The sequence below is a fragment of the Meles meles genome, chromosome 21, assembly GCF_922984935.1.
Source record: "Meles meles chromosome 21, mMelMel3.1 paternal haplotype, whole genome shotgun sequence".
Taxonomy (NCBI): domain Eukaryota; kingdom Metazoa; phylum Chordata; class Mammalia; order Carnivora; family Mustelidae; genus Meles; species Meles meles.
In genome coordinates, this window is record NC_060086.1 from 26,921,237 (window position 1) to 26,934,392 (window position 13,156).

The following is a 13,156-nucleotide window of genomic DNA, read 5'->3' on the forward strand; positions in this document are numbered from 1 at the left end:
CAGTCGGACTACCCCGCCAAGTGTCACAGAACCCCTGCCTGCGCGAGGCTAAGAATCAAAAGCCAACTGGCGTTTCCAGGCAGCGCCTGCGTGCCCCTCCCTTACCCCTCCTCGCGCGCGCTCCCGCGCTCCCGCGCTCCCGCGCTCCCGCGCTCCCGCGCTCCCGCGCTCCCGCGCTCCCGCGCTCCCGCGCTCCCGCGCTCCCGCGCTCCCGCGCTCCCGCGCTCCCGCGCTCCCGCGCTCCCGCGCTCCCGCGCTCCCGCATGCCACTGCTGCTCAGGTAGTTCCAAACAGCTAAGGTCCTCTGGCCACTGGTCTGGGTCCCAACCACTCCTCCCTGCAACTTCCCATGCCAGGCCTGGGCCCTTGCCCTCCTTCCCCTGCTTTGCTGGCTGGGGGGTGGGGGTGGGGGGCGGGTAGTGCATGCTCCTGCCTGACTGCCCCCTGGTGCCAGCCGCCAGAAAATGCACCTAGCCCTCCACTTCCCCCTAAGTGGGATCCCAGTACACAAAGTCTGGCAGCATGAGCTTTCCACACAACAGTATCTTTTTCATTGAGGTGAAAAGTACAGTCACAGGCAACCATCCAGCTAGGAGAGAGGATGCTCAGTGCATTTCACAGATGTCTACACCAGCGCAGAGAACGGACCTCACGGAGACTTTGAAATTTCCAGCCTCCAGAGACTCCAGACTGTCCCGTCCCTCCTTGCCCCGTCAGCCCTGCGGGGACATCTCGGCCAGTGCCTTGGTTTGGCGGTTCACTGGCCGCCGCCTGCGCCGCGCCTCTGTCACCTCCCGAGGCTGTGCGCCTAGACTAGGCAGGCGGTTGCGCAGGCCGGTGGAGGTGCCTGGTCCGCGGGTCCTCTGCTCTGCACAGAGTGGCCCAGGTGTGGGGCGGCAGAGACCCGAGTCCGCCCCGCGGGGTCCCGGCCTGGCGCTAGTCCACTGGTGATGGTTAGGAACCGCTCCCGCAGCTGCCCGGCCGGAGCCCCAGGGCCCGCTGCCATCGCCATGGTGAAGCCGCAGCTAACCAACCAGACCCTGGCAGGGGAGTGCGCCCATTCCCGCCGCTGCAATCGCTCGGGGGTGCGGTCCGGGGTCGGAACAGGAGGACTGGCTGCTCTCTTGGTGGCGTGCTCCGGTCCCCTGCCGCCACCACGCACCAGGCACAGGGGGTCCTGGCCCAGCACTGCGCCACGCCACAGACTGGAGCCCAGCTCCGGGGCACCGCCAGAGTCCCAGAGGAGCCACTTGGTGGGTCGGCCCTCAGAGAGGCCCCCTGCACGGGTCCCCTGCCCGCATCGCCCTGGGGGTACTACACCTGAGCCTTCCCTGCCCTCCCCGGGGGTTTGCCCTGGGCCAAAACTCCAGTCAGGGATGTGCCTGAGGCCTGGTGGACGCTGTGCTCTGGGGGCACTGTTCTCCACCTTTCGGGGGGCGCCCCGCCTCTGTAGACCCTATGCCTCCAAGTGCCTGATGGCAGGAAAGAATTAAGGGGCCATCAGAGTGCACAGGATCCGCCTCCGGAGTTCCTGGTGTCCATGGAGGGACTGTAGAGGTGCTGCCGCCCCCAAGCCCAGGCCTCTGGGAGGACAGACTGTGGAATTGCTTTGGGCCAACTTTTAGTTTGTTTTTTTTCTTTTTCTTTCTTTCCTTTTTTAAGAGCTTTTTAAAAAGCCTTTCTCCCTTTGGATTTGGAAGCAGATCCTTCTCCAGGTTTCTCTGGTCTCTGTGGGGTGTTTTTGTTTTTGATTTTTTTTTTTTTTAGTTTTTTTTTAAAGATTTTATTTATTTATTTGACAGAGATCACAAGTAGGCAGAGGCAGACAGAGAGAGAGAGAGGAGGAAGCAGGCTCCCTGCTGAGCAGAGAGCCTGATGTGGGGCTTGATCCAAGGACCCTGAGATCATGACCCTAGCTGAAGGCACAGGCTTTAACGCACTGAGCCACCCAGGCAAATGAGGAGTCTGCTCTCTTCTTGGGGTCCGTGATTTTTCTCTGGACTCACGGGAGAAATCAGGACTTTCACATTCTCCTCCTCTTCTTCTTCTTCTTCTTCTTTTTTTTTTTTACTTAAAGCTGCTGGAACCAAAGTAAGTGCAATCTATTTAATGATTTAATGATGGAATTAAAGATCTTAGAACTAAATTGTCCCTTGGGGCACCTGGGTGGCTCAGTCGGTTAAGCATCTGCCTTTGGCTCAGGTCAGGATCTCAGGGTCCTGGGATTAAGCCCCGCATCGGGCTCCCTGCTCAGCTGAGAACCTGCTTTTCCCTCTCCCTCCGGTCCTCCCACTGAAGCTCTCCCTCTCCAGTGAATAAATAAATAAATAAATAAGTAAAATCTTTAAAAATTAAAATAAGATGTCCCATGATTGTATATAGGAAACACAAGTGTTTTACATCAAAACATCAGATCTTAATGTTTCTCTTGGAAATATGCTTTTTCGTGGCCAGGTAGAAACTACTTAGGACTCAGTTAAACCTCAAAATGTGAGATCATGATGAAATAATATTTTGCAGTCAGAATATGGGGCAGATAAATGTCCAAGCAAAATGAAATAAAACAAAATAACATAAAGCCCTATTTCTTACCATGTTTTCTTCATCTTTACCCTGTGTGGGTAAAAGCCTCTATGCTTATAAATTGCCCTCATAGACCATCTGCAGGAGAGGAAGGCATGAGCAAACATTGCCCCCAAAATGGACTTATTCAGCTCCAGGGTGGGGAGCATGGGTAAAGGAGATGGCAAATAAAAGAGGAGAAAGGAATATAAAATCTGTGTTCTAAAAGTCCTGTTGCTTAAAGTAGAACTATCTTAAGAACAAAATTTGAGTAGCATTTAGAAGCGTACTGCAATGTGATACAGGAGTTCTAGGTCTATTGATTCTCCTAATAAATAATTTGAGCTTGTAGTTTATAGGTTATCTTGCATTTTACGTTTCTAGAAAATCATTTCTATTGCATGTTGTAGAATATCATCCACAATAAACTTCACAGTTTTTGAAACAAAACCTTTAAAGATGCTCACTACAACCTATTTGGGAAGCACTCTCCTAGTGGGCCACAGTGTGGAGATACCAGCCTAAGTAGAGAGAGAAGGAAGGCAGGTCACTGACACGCTGCCTGGGGGCACCCATCTCGTGGCGGGGGGGGGGTGGGGGTGGCGGTGGGGTGCCTCCAAGGTGGGTCCCTGCCTCTGGTTAGGAAAGCTGCCTCAGGAGCCAGGGACAGAGGCTTCAGGCCTCTTAGGCAAGCCTGGCCCCATCTTCCTAAAGCCTGGAGTCACCCTAAGCTCAAAGTAAGGTGCATGTCCTTACTGTCAGGGACCACCACTTTAACCCACTGAGCCACCCAGGCGCCCCCAGGGACCACCACTTTAAACTGTCTTTGCATTTCTTCCAGAATCTACCCACAGACTCCATCTTTAGGGCCAGGATTCCCTGCATGCCCGAGCACTTGGGGTCATTTGGCTAAGTGCTCAATCTGATTGGGAATGAGTCACCCTCCCCTCTCAAATCCTTTCACTGCCTTGATAGAAAGGGCTTGCAGAGCCTAATAGTGTTACTATCACTTTAATAAGGCCAAAGAGGCGATTCCTTACTTGGACAGTTCACAGGCAAAGATACGGAAATAGCTCTTAAACATATAAAAATGATCCTTAACCTATGCCCCGAAATCAGAGGAATAAAACTAAAAACATTTATTATAAGATACCATTTTTCACATATCAGAGGAACCACAATGTAAAGGCTCCTGTGTTGGTGAGGATGTTGGGAAGTGAGCACTTTCATACGCCACTGGAGAGAGGGAATGCTCTTTTGAAGTAGGAATCCCTAAAACCTCAGGCCTCTGGGCTGATGAGGGGATGTTGGGAAGGAAGGAGTCACTTGCCTCTGTTAATTCTGGGGGCCTTCCTCTCCTTAGACAGTCTTACAAAATGCTGGATGGAAGGGTCAAGCCAGTAGCCAAGGCTTACTGCAGACTTGGAAGGAAGGAAAGGAGGCAGGCAAGATCAGGTCAGTAGGTTCTGGCCCAGTTCTCAGGAACCAGGTCAAGGAGGACCATCGGCTACCTCCAAGGGTCAACAGAGGCACATTTCGTGCTCCATGACAAATGTCAGGAGACTCAGCCATCCATCTTGGTGCTCACATACACGGCCCCTCATCACCACCCCCCCATCCCCCGGTGGCCATTTCTTCTCTCTCTCTGCTCATGTGCCTAACTCCCTTCCCAGGACCCTACAGAGCACAGCACCTCACCTCATACCTCACCTACAAGACCTGCCACCATGTATTCCCTCAGCAAACTCACTGGCAAGAACCCGTCAGACAACTCTGCTCGACCACAAGTTCTGTGTCCATAGGAAAGGAGATCCAGGATTGTTTCCTAAAACTCATGAATGACTACCTAAGCCTTTCCCCCAGCTCTGTATTAGGTACCAGTCCTTCCACATCCCTCAGGCAGGTCATAGTGGGAAAACCAGGAACCAATCAACACAAAAACTACAACCCAGAAAATGGTGCACTCGCCTGACCTCTGGTCTAAATAACCTGGAAAATGCAATGGTAGCCTAAACTCTCCCCGGTCTATTTTACAAGGAACCAAAGGTTTAGTGTTCTCAACCAGGAGCTAGAGCCCGGCTTACCGCTGGAGGTCTTCTGCCAACTGTAAGGAAGCAGCCTTAGGAAAACAAGAAGTAGTGGAAGGAGCCTGGATCCCTAAGGCCATGTGAAGCCATTTTGGCCCTTGCCCTTCAATGGATATCTTGGGAATTAATAAACATCTTTACCATTTAAGCCAAATGGAGGTGTGTGGCCAGTTCTTGGTTTCGGCTCAGGTCATGATCTCAGGGTTCTGGCCTCCAGCCTGGCATCCCCGGACTTCACCTTCAGTGGGGAGTCTGCTTCAGGATTCTCTCTCCCTCTGCCCTTCCCCCCACTACTCTCTCTCGCTCAAATAAATCTTTAAAAAAACGTAATCAATCAAATGCAGTTGGTCTTCTGTTACTTACACCGTGAAACATCCTAAGGTCTGTTCTGAGCACACTACCTCATTTCCATTTGCCTGATCAGTGAGCTCAAAGAGGTAGGGAGCACGCAACCGTGTGTGTCTATGTGTCTGGTTGTGTGTGTGTTTCCACCCAGCTAGGTTCTAAGTTCTCAGATCTCCATCTCAGATAGATATCATATGTTCTCTTCATATCCACTGACAAGGCTTACCGCTGCCCTGACTACGGTCTGTGCTAATCCCATACATGTCCCCACCAGTCTCCCACAGATGGCCATGTGCCCACCTCAGCAGGCACCCGTAAGGAAGCAAATACCTTCGGCCACTCAAGGCAGCAACTCAGCACAGAAACACACGAAGTACACACTAAAGGACACAATTACCTACAAGCCCAGACTGTCCAGGAACCCAGACCAGAGGAGTCTTACAAGCGTGTCTAAAATAGTGCTTTTCAGACAATGAATTATGACCCACCCATGTCGTAACATCAATGTACTAGTCTGCAAATCCCCGGCTTAGAAAATGCAGACGACAAGAGCTAAACAGAAAATATCGGCATGCATTACATACTGTAAGAGTTAAAGACTGTTTTGTGAAGCTGTTGTTGAAGTGTGTGTTTGGGTGTAAGTGCCATGAAGAGTCTGTTCTCCAAACAAACAAAACCAAAGAGACTCCTCAACACAGAATGGTGATTGCCAGAGGGAAAGGAGGGGGAGTGAATCCGGTGATGGGGATTAAGAAGTACATACTTCCACTTATATAAATAACTCACAAAAAGGAAAAGTTTCATAGGAATATCATCAATAATATCATCAGAATGTACTGTGACAGACACTGACTCTATGTATGGTGGTGCGTGCTGAATAATGTACAGACTTGTCGAATCAGTAATGTTGCACGCTTCAAAGTGACATAACATTGTATACATCAAACTCTATTTCAATAATTTAAAGAGAGAAAATTGTGTTCTCACTGGTGGGGATTTGATGGGCACTACCTTCAAAGGCATCATCTAGTGCCCTCTAGTGGTAAGAGCCGTATCTGCAGTTGAGAAAGAACCACAGACCAGTGAGAATAGTCCACAAACATGGATGTCAGGTTCAAAGGGGCCTTCCAAACGACCTGGTCAACTCAAACACCCAGGGCAAGAACCCTTCAACAACACCAAGCCACCGCCTGAGCACGCCCTACAAAGAAAGCACTCGCTCCACCGCTGAGCAGCTCTACCTGCTGAAAAGCTGACCAAGCTGCCTTCCTCTAGGAGCTCCTCCCTGGACTTCCTACTGCCCTCTCCTGGATGACACGGAGCAGCTTCTGTATTCGCCCTCAGCTAACACTATTGATCCAGACAAACAATACTTCTTGAGTGTCTGCAAAGTACCAGGCATTGGGGATACAGTGGGGAACCCGGGAAGAGACAGAGACAAAGGAAGAGCTTACGCCAGATGAAGGACAACAGCATGGGGGACCGAAGGACCTGCATCAGACGAGGTCAAAGAGAAGGCCTCTCTGAAAAGGGGAGGGCTGCATGGAGTCCTACAGGACTGGAGAAAGCTGTGCAGAAGGCACTCGGGATGGGATGAGCAGCTGATAGAAATGCACTGGGCAGGAAGTGCCTTGGAATCAAGTCTCACGACTTGATGTCGGGATGGGAACCCAAACTATCCTACCTGGGAATACGGCACAAATGACAAGGCAAGAAACAATGCTTGGTGTTCGTTTTGCACTTCACACTATGGTCTGAGATAACATGTACACATGCATTATTTCATCTTTACAGCAACTCTAGGTAGAAGACAACATAATAACCCCATTGTCTATATAAGGAAACCAAGGACACAGAAATGAGGTGAGCTTCTCAAGGTCGTACAGTGATGTGGTAGGGGAAATCGCATCTGCCTGATAACAAAAAATGCTGCACTGTTTTTTGAGGGCTGGAGGCAGGTAGCATCTCAAAAACAAAAATAAGGTTTCTCTCCTGGTTTGGTGACTAAGATGTTGGTCCCTTGTTCCAACACACACACATACCCCTTGGGAAGAGAGAGCAGCCATAATAAAGCAGGACTAGTGACCAAGGCAGAACTGGGAGCATCTGTTGCTCCGATCCCATCTGATCTGAATACAATGCTCCGTGCTATGGGACCTGGCACCGTATACCTGGGTGACTGGCGGTTCCAGGCTGGATGCTCTTGGCATCTGCGTTGGGCACTGTACTACGTCATTTTCCCTCCCATGCAGGCCTCTTCTTCCCCAGTGGGCTGTGCCTTTCTTAAGGGCCCAGACCGTATCGTGTCCTGCTTCAAACCCTCTGCACTGCTGCCCTGATCCACAAGAGAAGATCCTCCTCCTGAGTCACTCTGTCTCTCTGGCTCCTCCTCCAACCTCCCCTCTGCAATGCTCTGAAAATGCAAATTAAACGGGGTCACTCCAACTTCAAAAGCCCTCAGAGATCCACTGTCCTTCAGCACAGAGCATCCAAAGTCCTTCCTAACCTCATTCCGCGCCCTTCCCTCACCCACATCTGGCTCTCTAGCCACGCCGGGTTACCTGCAGCTTCACAGCAGGTTCTCACTTCCCCGCTTTTACTCATGCTCTTTCCTACACCTGCAAGGTCTTTTTCTCAACTTACTCGCCTAACAGTAAGCCCTGCAGCGAATCACCTCACCTCTCTGACACAGAAACGGGCAGAAATGGGTTGTTCTGGGAGCTAGTAAAAAAGAATAAGAAAATGCAATGAGGTGAAACATTTCGTGGCATGTGCCTGGCATTTTGTATGTGTCATTCCCTCTAATGGTCACCAACAACCCTATGGGATAGTCCCAACTGCTTTCCTGTCACGGGGTGATTAGGTCCCGAGTGTCACACAGGTAGAAGGTGGTGGAGTCCAGGTAGCCAGGACCCAAGAACTCAAACACACAAACCCTCTCCACCAGACCAGGCCCCTGCGAGCTACCAAGGCTGCATAATGAATGTGCTGGCCCAGAAGGGGTCACCCAAGCATGAGATCACTGAGCTGATGGGTAAATGGCATCATGGCAACCGCAGGGCCTGGAAGGGGCCAAAAGGTTGACCATCCTCTACATGGAGTATCTCCTGCTTTGTGCTCTTTACACCGGAAGAACTTTCCTGTGATCATATTAACCACAATGTTGAGTAACAATAAAAATACCACTTCTCGAGTGTTCCCCATGTGCCATCTTCTCTGTGAAGTTACGTATGTAAACATATTTTTTACATTTAATCGTTAAAACAGTCCATTTTACAGATGAGGAAACCGAGACATAGAGAGATTAGGTAACATGCCTAAGGAAGCACAGGAGCACGGGGCAGAGTTAGGGTGATAGTCTAAGGCTATTGGCCTCAAAGCCTGTTCTTGGAAAACCCAGGCTACCCTGCCTGTACACGCTCCCACCTTAGATGCCCCCTTCCTCGATGAAGCTGGAATGTCCTGTGTCCGTCGGTATAGGACCCACCAGGAGAGTCCAGCAGGCGTCTCTCAAGGGGCCCCGCTGGATTCATTCATTCCTCGTGCCTCACAAACCCAAGGACTGAGGACCCTACAGTCTGTGGTGTTCAGAGACTGAAGGTTGCTGGCAAAACTTACGAAAGACGGACACGTACGACAGAAAGAACTCTCAATAAGTATGTCCACTTACAATGATTATTTGAGAGACCAAGAAGACCAGAGTGCCTCTGCTGCCATGATAGCACATTCGTTCCTTGTCTGGAGCCAAATGACAATCATGTGCCCATGAAACAGACGTTTGTGGAACCTCTGCACAGCGGTGAGCAAGGGCAGGTATAACAAAAAGGTGGTTAGGTGAGCACGGCATCGTCTAAACTATGCCGAGCTTCTCTGGGTTGTAGGGGACAGAAGTCCACTTGCATTTAAGTAGGAAGGAGAGTTTTTTATTTAAAGAAAGCGGGGGGGGGGCCAGGGTGACTCAGTGTGTTCAACCTCTGCCTTCGGCTCAGGTCGTGGTCTGAGAGTCCTGGGATCGAGCCCCATATCGGGCCCTTCGCTTGGCAGAAAGCCTGCTTCCCTGTCTCTTCTGTCTCCCTCTCTGCCTATCTGTGATCTCTCTGTGTCAAATAATAAATAAAATCTTTAAATAAATAAATATGGGGCTATCTCATAATATCCCTGAGGGAGAATTAAACTGTGGTCTCGAGAGGGATAGAAGTTAAGAACAAGAAAAACAGAAGCCATGAGATTCTCTTGCTCTCAAATATTTTATACATATATACGTGCGTATAAAAATATATATACTATACACACTATAAATTTTTGTTGTTAGATATATAAAAGACATATACATTTTTATTTATCTATGTCTAATTCCTCTGTCTCCTGCCACAGTCTGTCAAATCACCTTTTCTCTATACATGGGCTTCACCCTTTTCTTGTGTAAGGCAGAATTCTTGCTTCACAGAAACTGATTCTGACTGAATTTAACAGAAAAAGAATTTATTGAAAGGCTATTAGGAAGGCAAAAGAACAAGAGAGAACATGAAAAAAAACAACAGGCATAAAGAGAACCTAGACATCCAGACACCACCAACATCCCACTGCAGACCGAGCCCAGTAAGGACGCCGCTGCTGCTGCTCCTGCAAACCCACGGTCTCAGATTGTCCACCCTCCCCACCTGCTGGCCCCTGGCACCAGGTGAGCAGTCTCTATGTCACCTGTAGCAAGCTTGTGAGATCCTGTTATGGAAATTTACAATCGTATATAATACACACACAAACGATATAAACATACAGACGGAAACACGTACACACACCCAAGTAGAGAGAATGGTATAAGGAACTCCCATCACTAACTTAAATAATTCTCAACATACGGCCCATCCCCACAACCTCATAATATAGTGTAGCAAATATCTTTTCTTTTTTAAAGATTTTATTTGTTTATTTGGCAGCGAGAGATCACAAGTAGGCAGAGAGGCAGGCAGAGATAGAGAGAGGGAAGCAGGCTCCCTGCCGAACAGAAAAACTGACTGGGGACTCGATCCTAGGATCCCAAGACCATGACCCGAGCCAAAGGTAGTGGCTCAACCCACTGAACCACCCAGGCGCCCCTTGAAGCAAATATCTTCATCCTATCATTTGACCCACGGCTGCTTCAACATGTGTCTCCAGAACAGGGTTTCCCAACCTTGGCATTCCCCACATCTTGGGCCCCATCATTCTTTGCCGAGGGCCCTGTGCTGAGCTTACTATGATGCTTAGCAGCACCCCTGGTCTCCATACACGACATGAGGGTAGCCTCTTCCTCACTCCTGCTTCTGACCACCAAATATGTCCTAGATGTTGCCGAACATCTCCCAGGGAACAAAACTGCCCTTGATGGACACACACATAGACATACCCACAAAACGATCATCACTCTTTAAACATTTCAAAATAATTTCTCAATATCAAGACATGTCAAGCCACAGTTCAAATTGATCTGATTATCTCATAAATATTTTGACTCTCTGTATTTGTTAAATCCTGAGTGAGAATAAGACCCATACCTTGCCATTGGTTAACAGGTCTCACAAGCCTCTTTTATTTACAGTCCTCACTTTCTCCCTTCTCTTTCTTTAGCCTTGCAACTTATATTCTACGACATCAGGTCCTGTAATTGTGCCTGGGTGGCTCAGTTTGGCTAAGCATCTGATTCTTGGTATCAGCTCAGGTCATGATCTCAGGGTCCTGGGATCCAGCCTCTTGTTGGGCTCCCTACTCAGCGGGGAGCCTGCTTCTCCCTCTCCCTCTGCTGTTCCCCCTGCTTATGCTCTCTGACTCGATCTATTAAATACATAAAATTTGAAAACAAAAGAAAAAACAGTCCATAACTTTAAAAAAATTTTTAAATTAAATTTTATTTTTTTAAGATTTAACGTATTTATTTGACAGAGATCACAAGTAGGCAGAGAGGCAGGCAGAGAGAAAGGAGGAAGCAAGCTCCCTGCTGAGCAGAGAGCCTGATGCGGAGCTTGATCCCAGGACCCTGGGTTCATGACCTGAGCTGAAGGCAGAGGCTTTAACCCACTGAGACACCCAGACACCCCAATTCGTAACTTTCTGACAAGAGCTAAGGCTGTAACACATTACACCAAACATGCAGATCACGATATCCCAGAACCCGAAGGACAGAACCCTGCTAAGTGTCATCAAATGGTAGTTTATGGGTTCTCCCAAACTCGCAGAATATTTTTTTTAGAAAATGGAAAGCCCAGTGCCAAAAAAGCTCTCAAGAAATGCATCTAGATGGTAAACATGCTTGGTCCTTGTACCCTGGGGCCTATTCCAGAGGCCTCTGACTCTGTGAGTCTAGAGGAGGACTTAAGCATCTGTCTTTTCTTTAAAAAATCCCCACAGCGGGCGCCTGGGTGGCTCAGTGGGTTAAAGCCTCTGCCTTCGCCTGAGGTCAGGATCCCAGCATCCTGGGATCGGGCTCTGCATGGAGCTCTGCATTGGGCTCTCTGCTCAGCAGGGAGCCTGCCTCCCCCTCTCTCTGCCTGCCTCTGCCTACTTGTGATCTCTGTCTGTCAAATGAACAACAATCTTTAAAAAATAAATAAATAAATAAATAAATAAAGTCCTTCATGCTTTGCACTGGGTTGGGTCCAACTATTTAGTCTCTGCAATTCCAAACCCAAACTTCCCCTACAATGTTTAGGCTGCAGACACAGGAAGGCACTGGAAACTGAGACAGAGAAGAACAGAGAAATTATAAAAACTATCCCAGAGAAAACAGGCTGCAGCGCGAGGCCGGATCCCAGGGTGGGCGGCAGCAAGCTAGGCTGGGGCCCTGCCTTAAGTCCAGGCAGGGAAGGTGTGGCCACAGAGGGGGGCGGAGCTCGGGAAGCCCTAGACCCGGGGCCTTGCAGGCCCCCAGTGGCCTCCTGGTCCTCACCCCCAGGCGCTGCCAGGGACTCTGATCCTGTTGAAGAAGAGCGGTCCGGGCTGCAGGTGGATTGCATGGTGTGTGGGGACATGTCGATCGGCAAGCACTACGGCGTCTTCACCTGCGAGGGCTGCAAGAGCTGCTTCAAGTGTAGCATCCACAGCAACCTCAGCGAACCTCAGTGACACCGGCGGGTCCAACCGTTACTGCCAGATCGCCCAGCATCACCTATGACAATTCTGCCGCCTGAAAAAGTACTTCCGCGTGGGCATGAGGAAGGAGGCGGTGCAGCGCGGCCGCATCCCGCACTTGCTGCTTGGCACCATGGCCGCCTCCTCCGACAGCGACCCTGGGCAGAGACCACTTCCCAGGGCAGCCGGTGTCGGAGCTGATCACGCAGCTGCTGCGAGCCAATACCTACAGTGCGGCGTCCAGGCACTTCGGCTCGGGCGCGTTTGGAGGCGCGGGCGGGGCGGGGTGGGCACCGACAACGTGTGCGAGCTGGCGGCAGGGCTGCTCTTCAGCACCCTGGGGTGGGCGCGCCACGCCCCCTTCTTCCCGGAGCTGCCTGTGGCCGGCAGGTGGCGCTGCTGCGCCTCCGCTGGGGCGAGCTCTTCCAGCTGATGGCAGCGAAGGGGGCACTGCCCCTGCACAGGGCACAGCTCCTGGCCGCTGCCAGTCTGCACGCCGCGCCCTTCAGGGACCAGGTGTGCGCCTTCCAGGAGCAGGTGGACAAGCTGGGCCACCTGCAGGTCGAATCGGCTGCCTCAGGGCCATCGCGTTCTTCACTCCTACGCCTGTGGCCTCTCCGACCCAGTGCACGTGGAACGCCTGCAGGAGAACGCACAGGTGGCCCTCACGGAGTATGTGCCGGCCCAGTCCCCGTCCCAGCCCCAGAGTTTTGGGCGTCCGCTGCTGCGGCTCCGGCCCTGCACGCCCTCCCAGCCTCCCTCAACTCCCAGCTGTTCTGAGACATACTGCTGTCACCAAGTACCTTCTGTTGGCCCTACAGTTCTGGCCAGTGACTTCGCCACGGCTGGGTCAGCACACCTCAAGGGACACGGATGCTTCGGACTCCCACGGGGCTCCCAAGCACAGAACCTTGGCTTCTCTCCTCAGGCTCCTATTTTTTTTTAAGACTGTGAAACGTTTATCTCCTCTGTTTTGTTTTTTTGTTTTTTGATGATCACGAAACCAAAGAGAGTGATTGTCCAGGCTCCAGCCTCGGCCTCCCCAGAACTCCTGGCCA

At 50.7% G+C, this 13,156-nt stretch overlaps 1 pseudogene; it reads left to right on the forward strand.

The window, feature by feature from the left end:
* Positions 1–1,010: 1,010 nt before the first annotated feature.
* LOC123933605 lies at positions 1,011–12,892 on the forward strand (annotated as a pseudogene).
* The last annotated feature ends 264 nt before the right edge of the window (positions 12,893–13,156 follow it).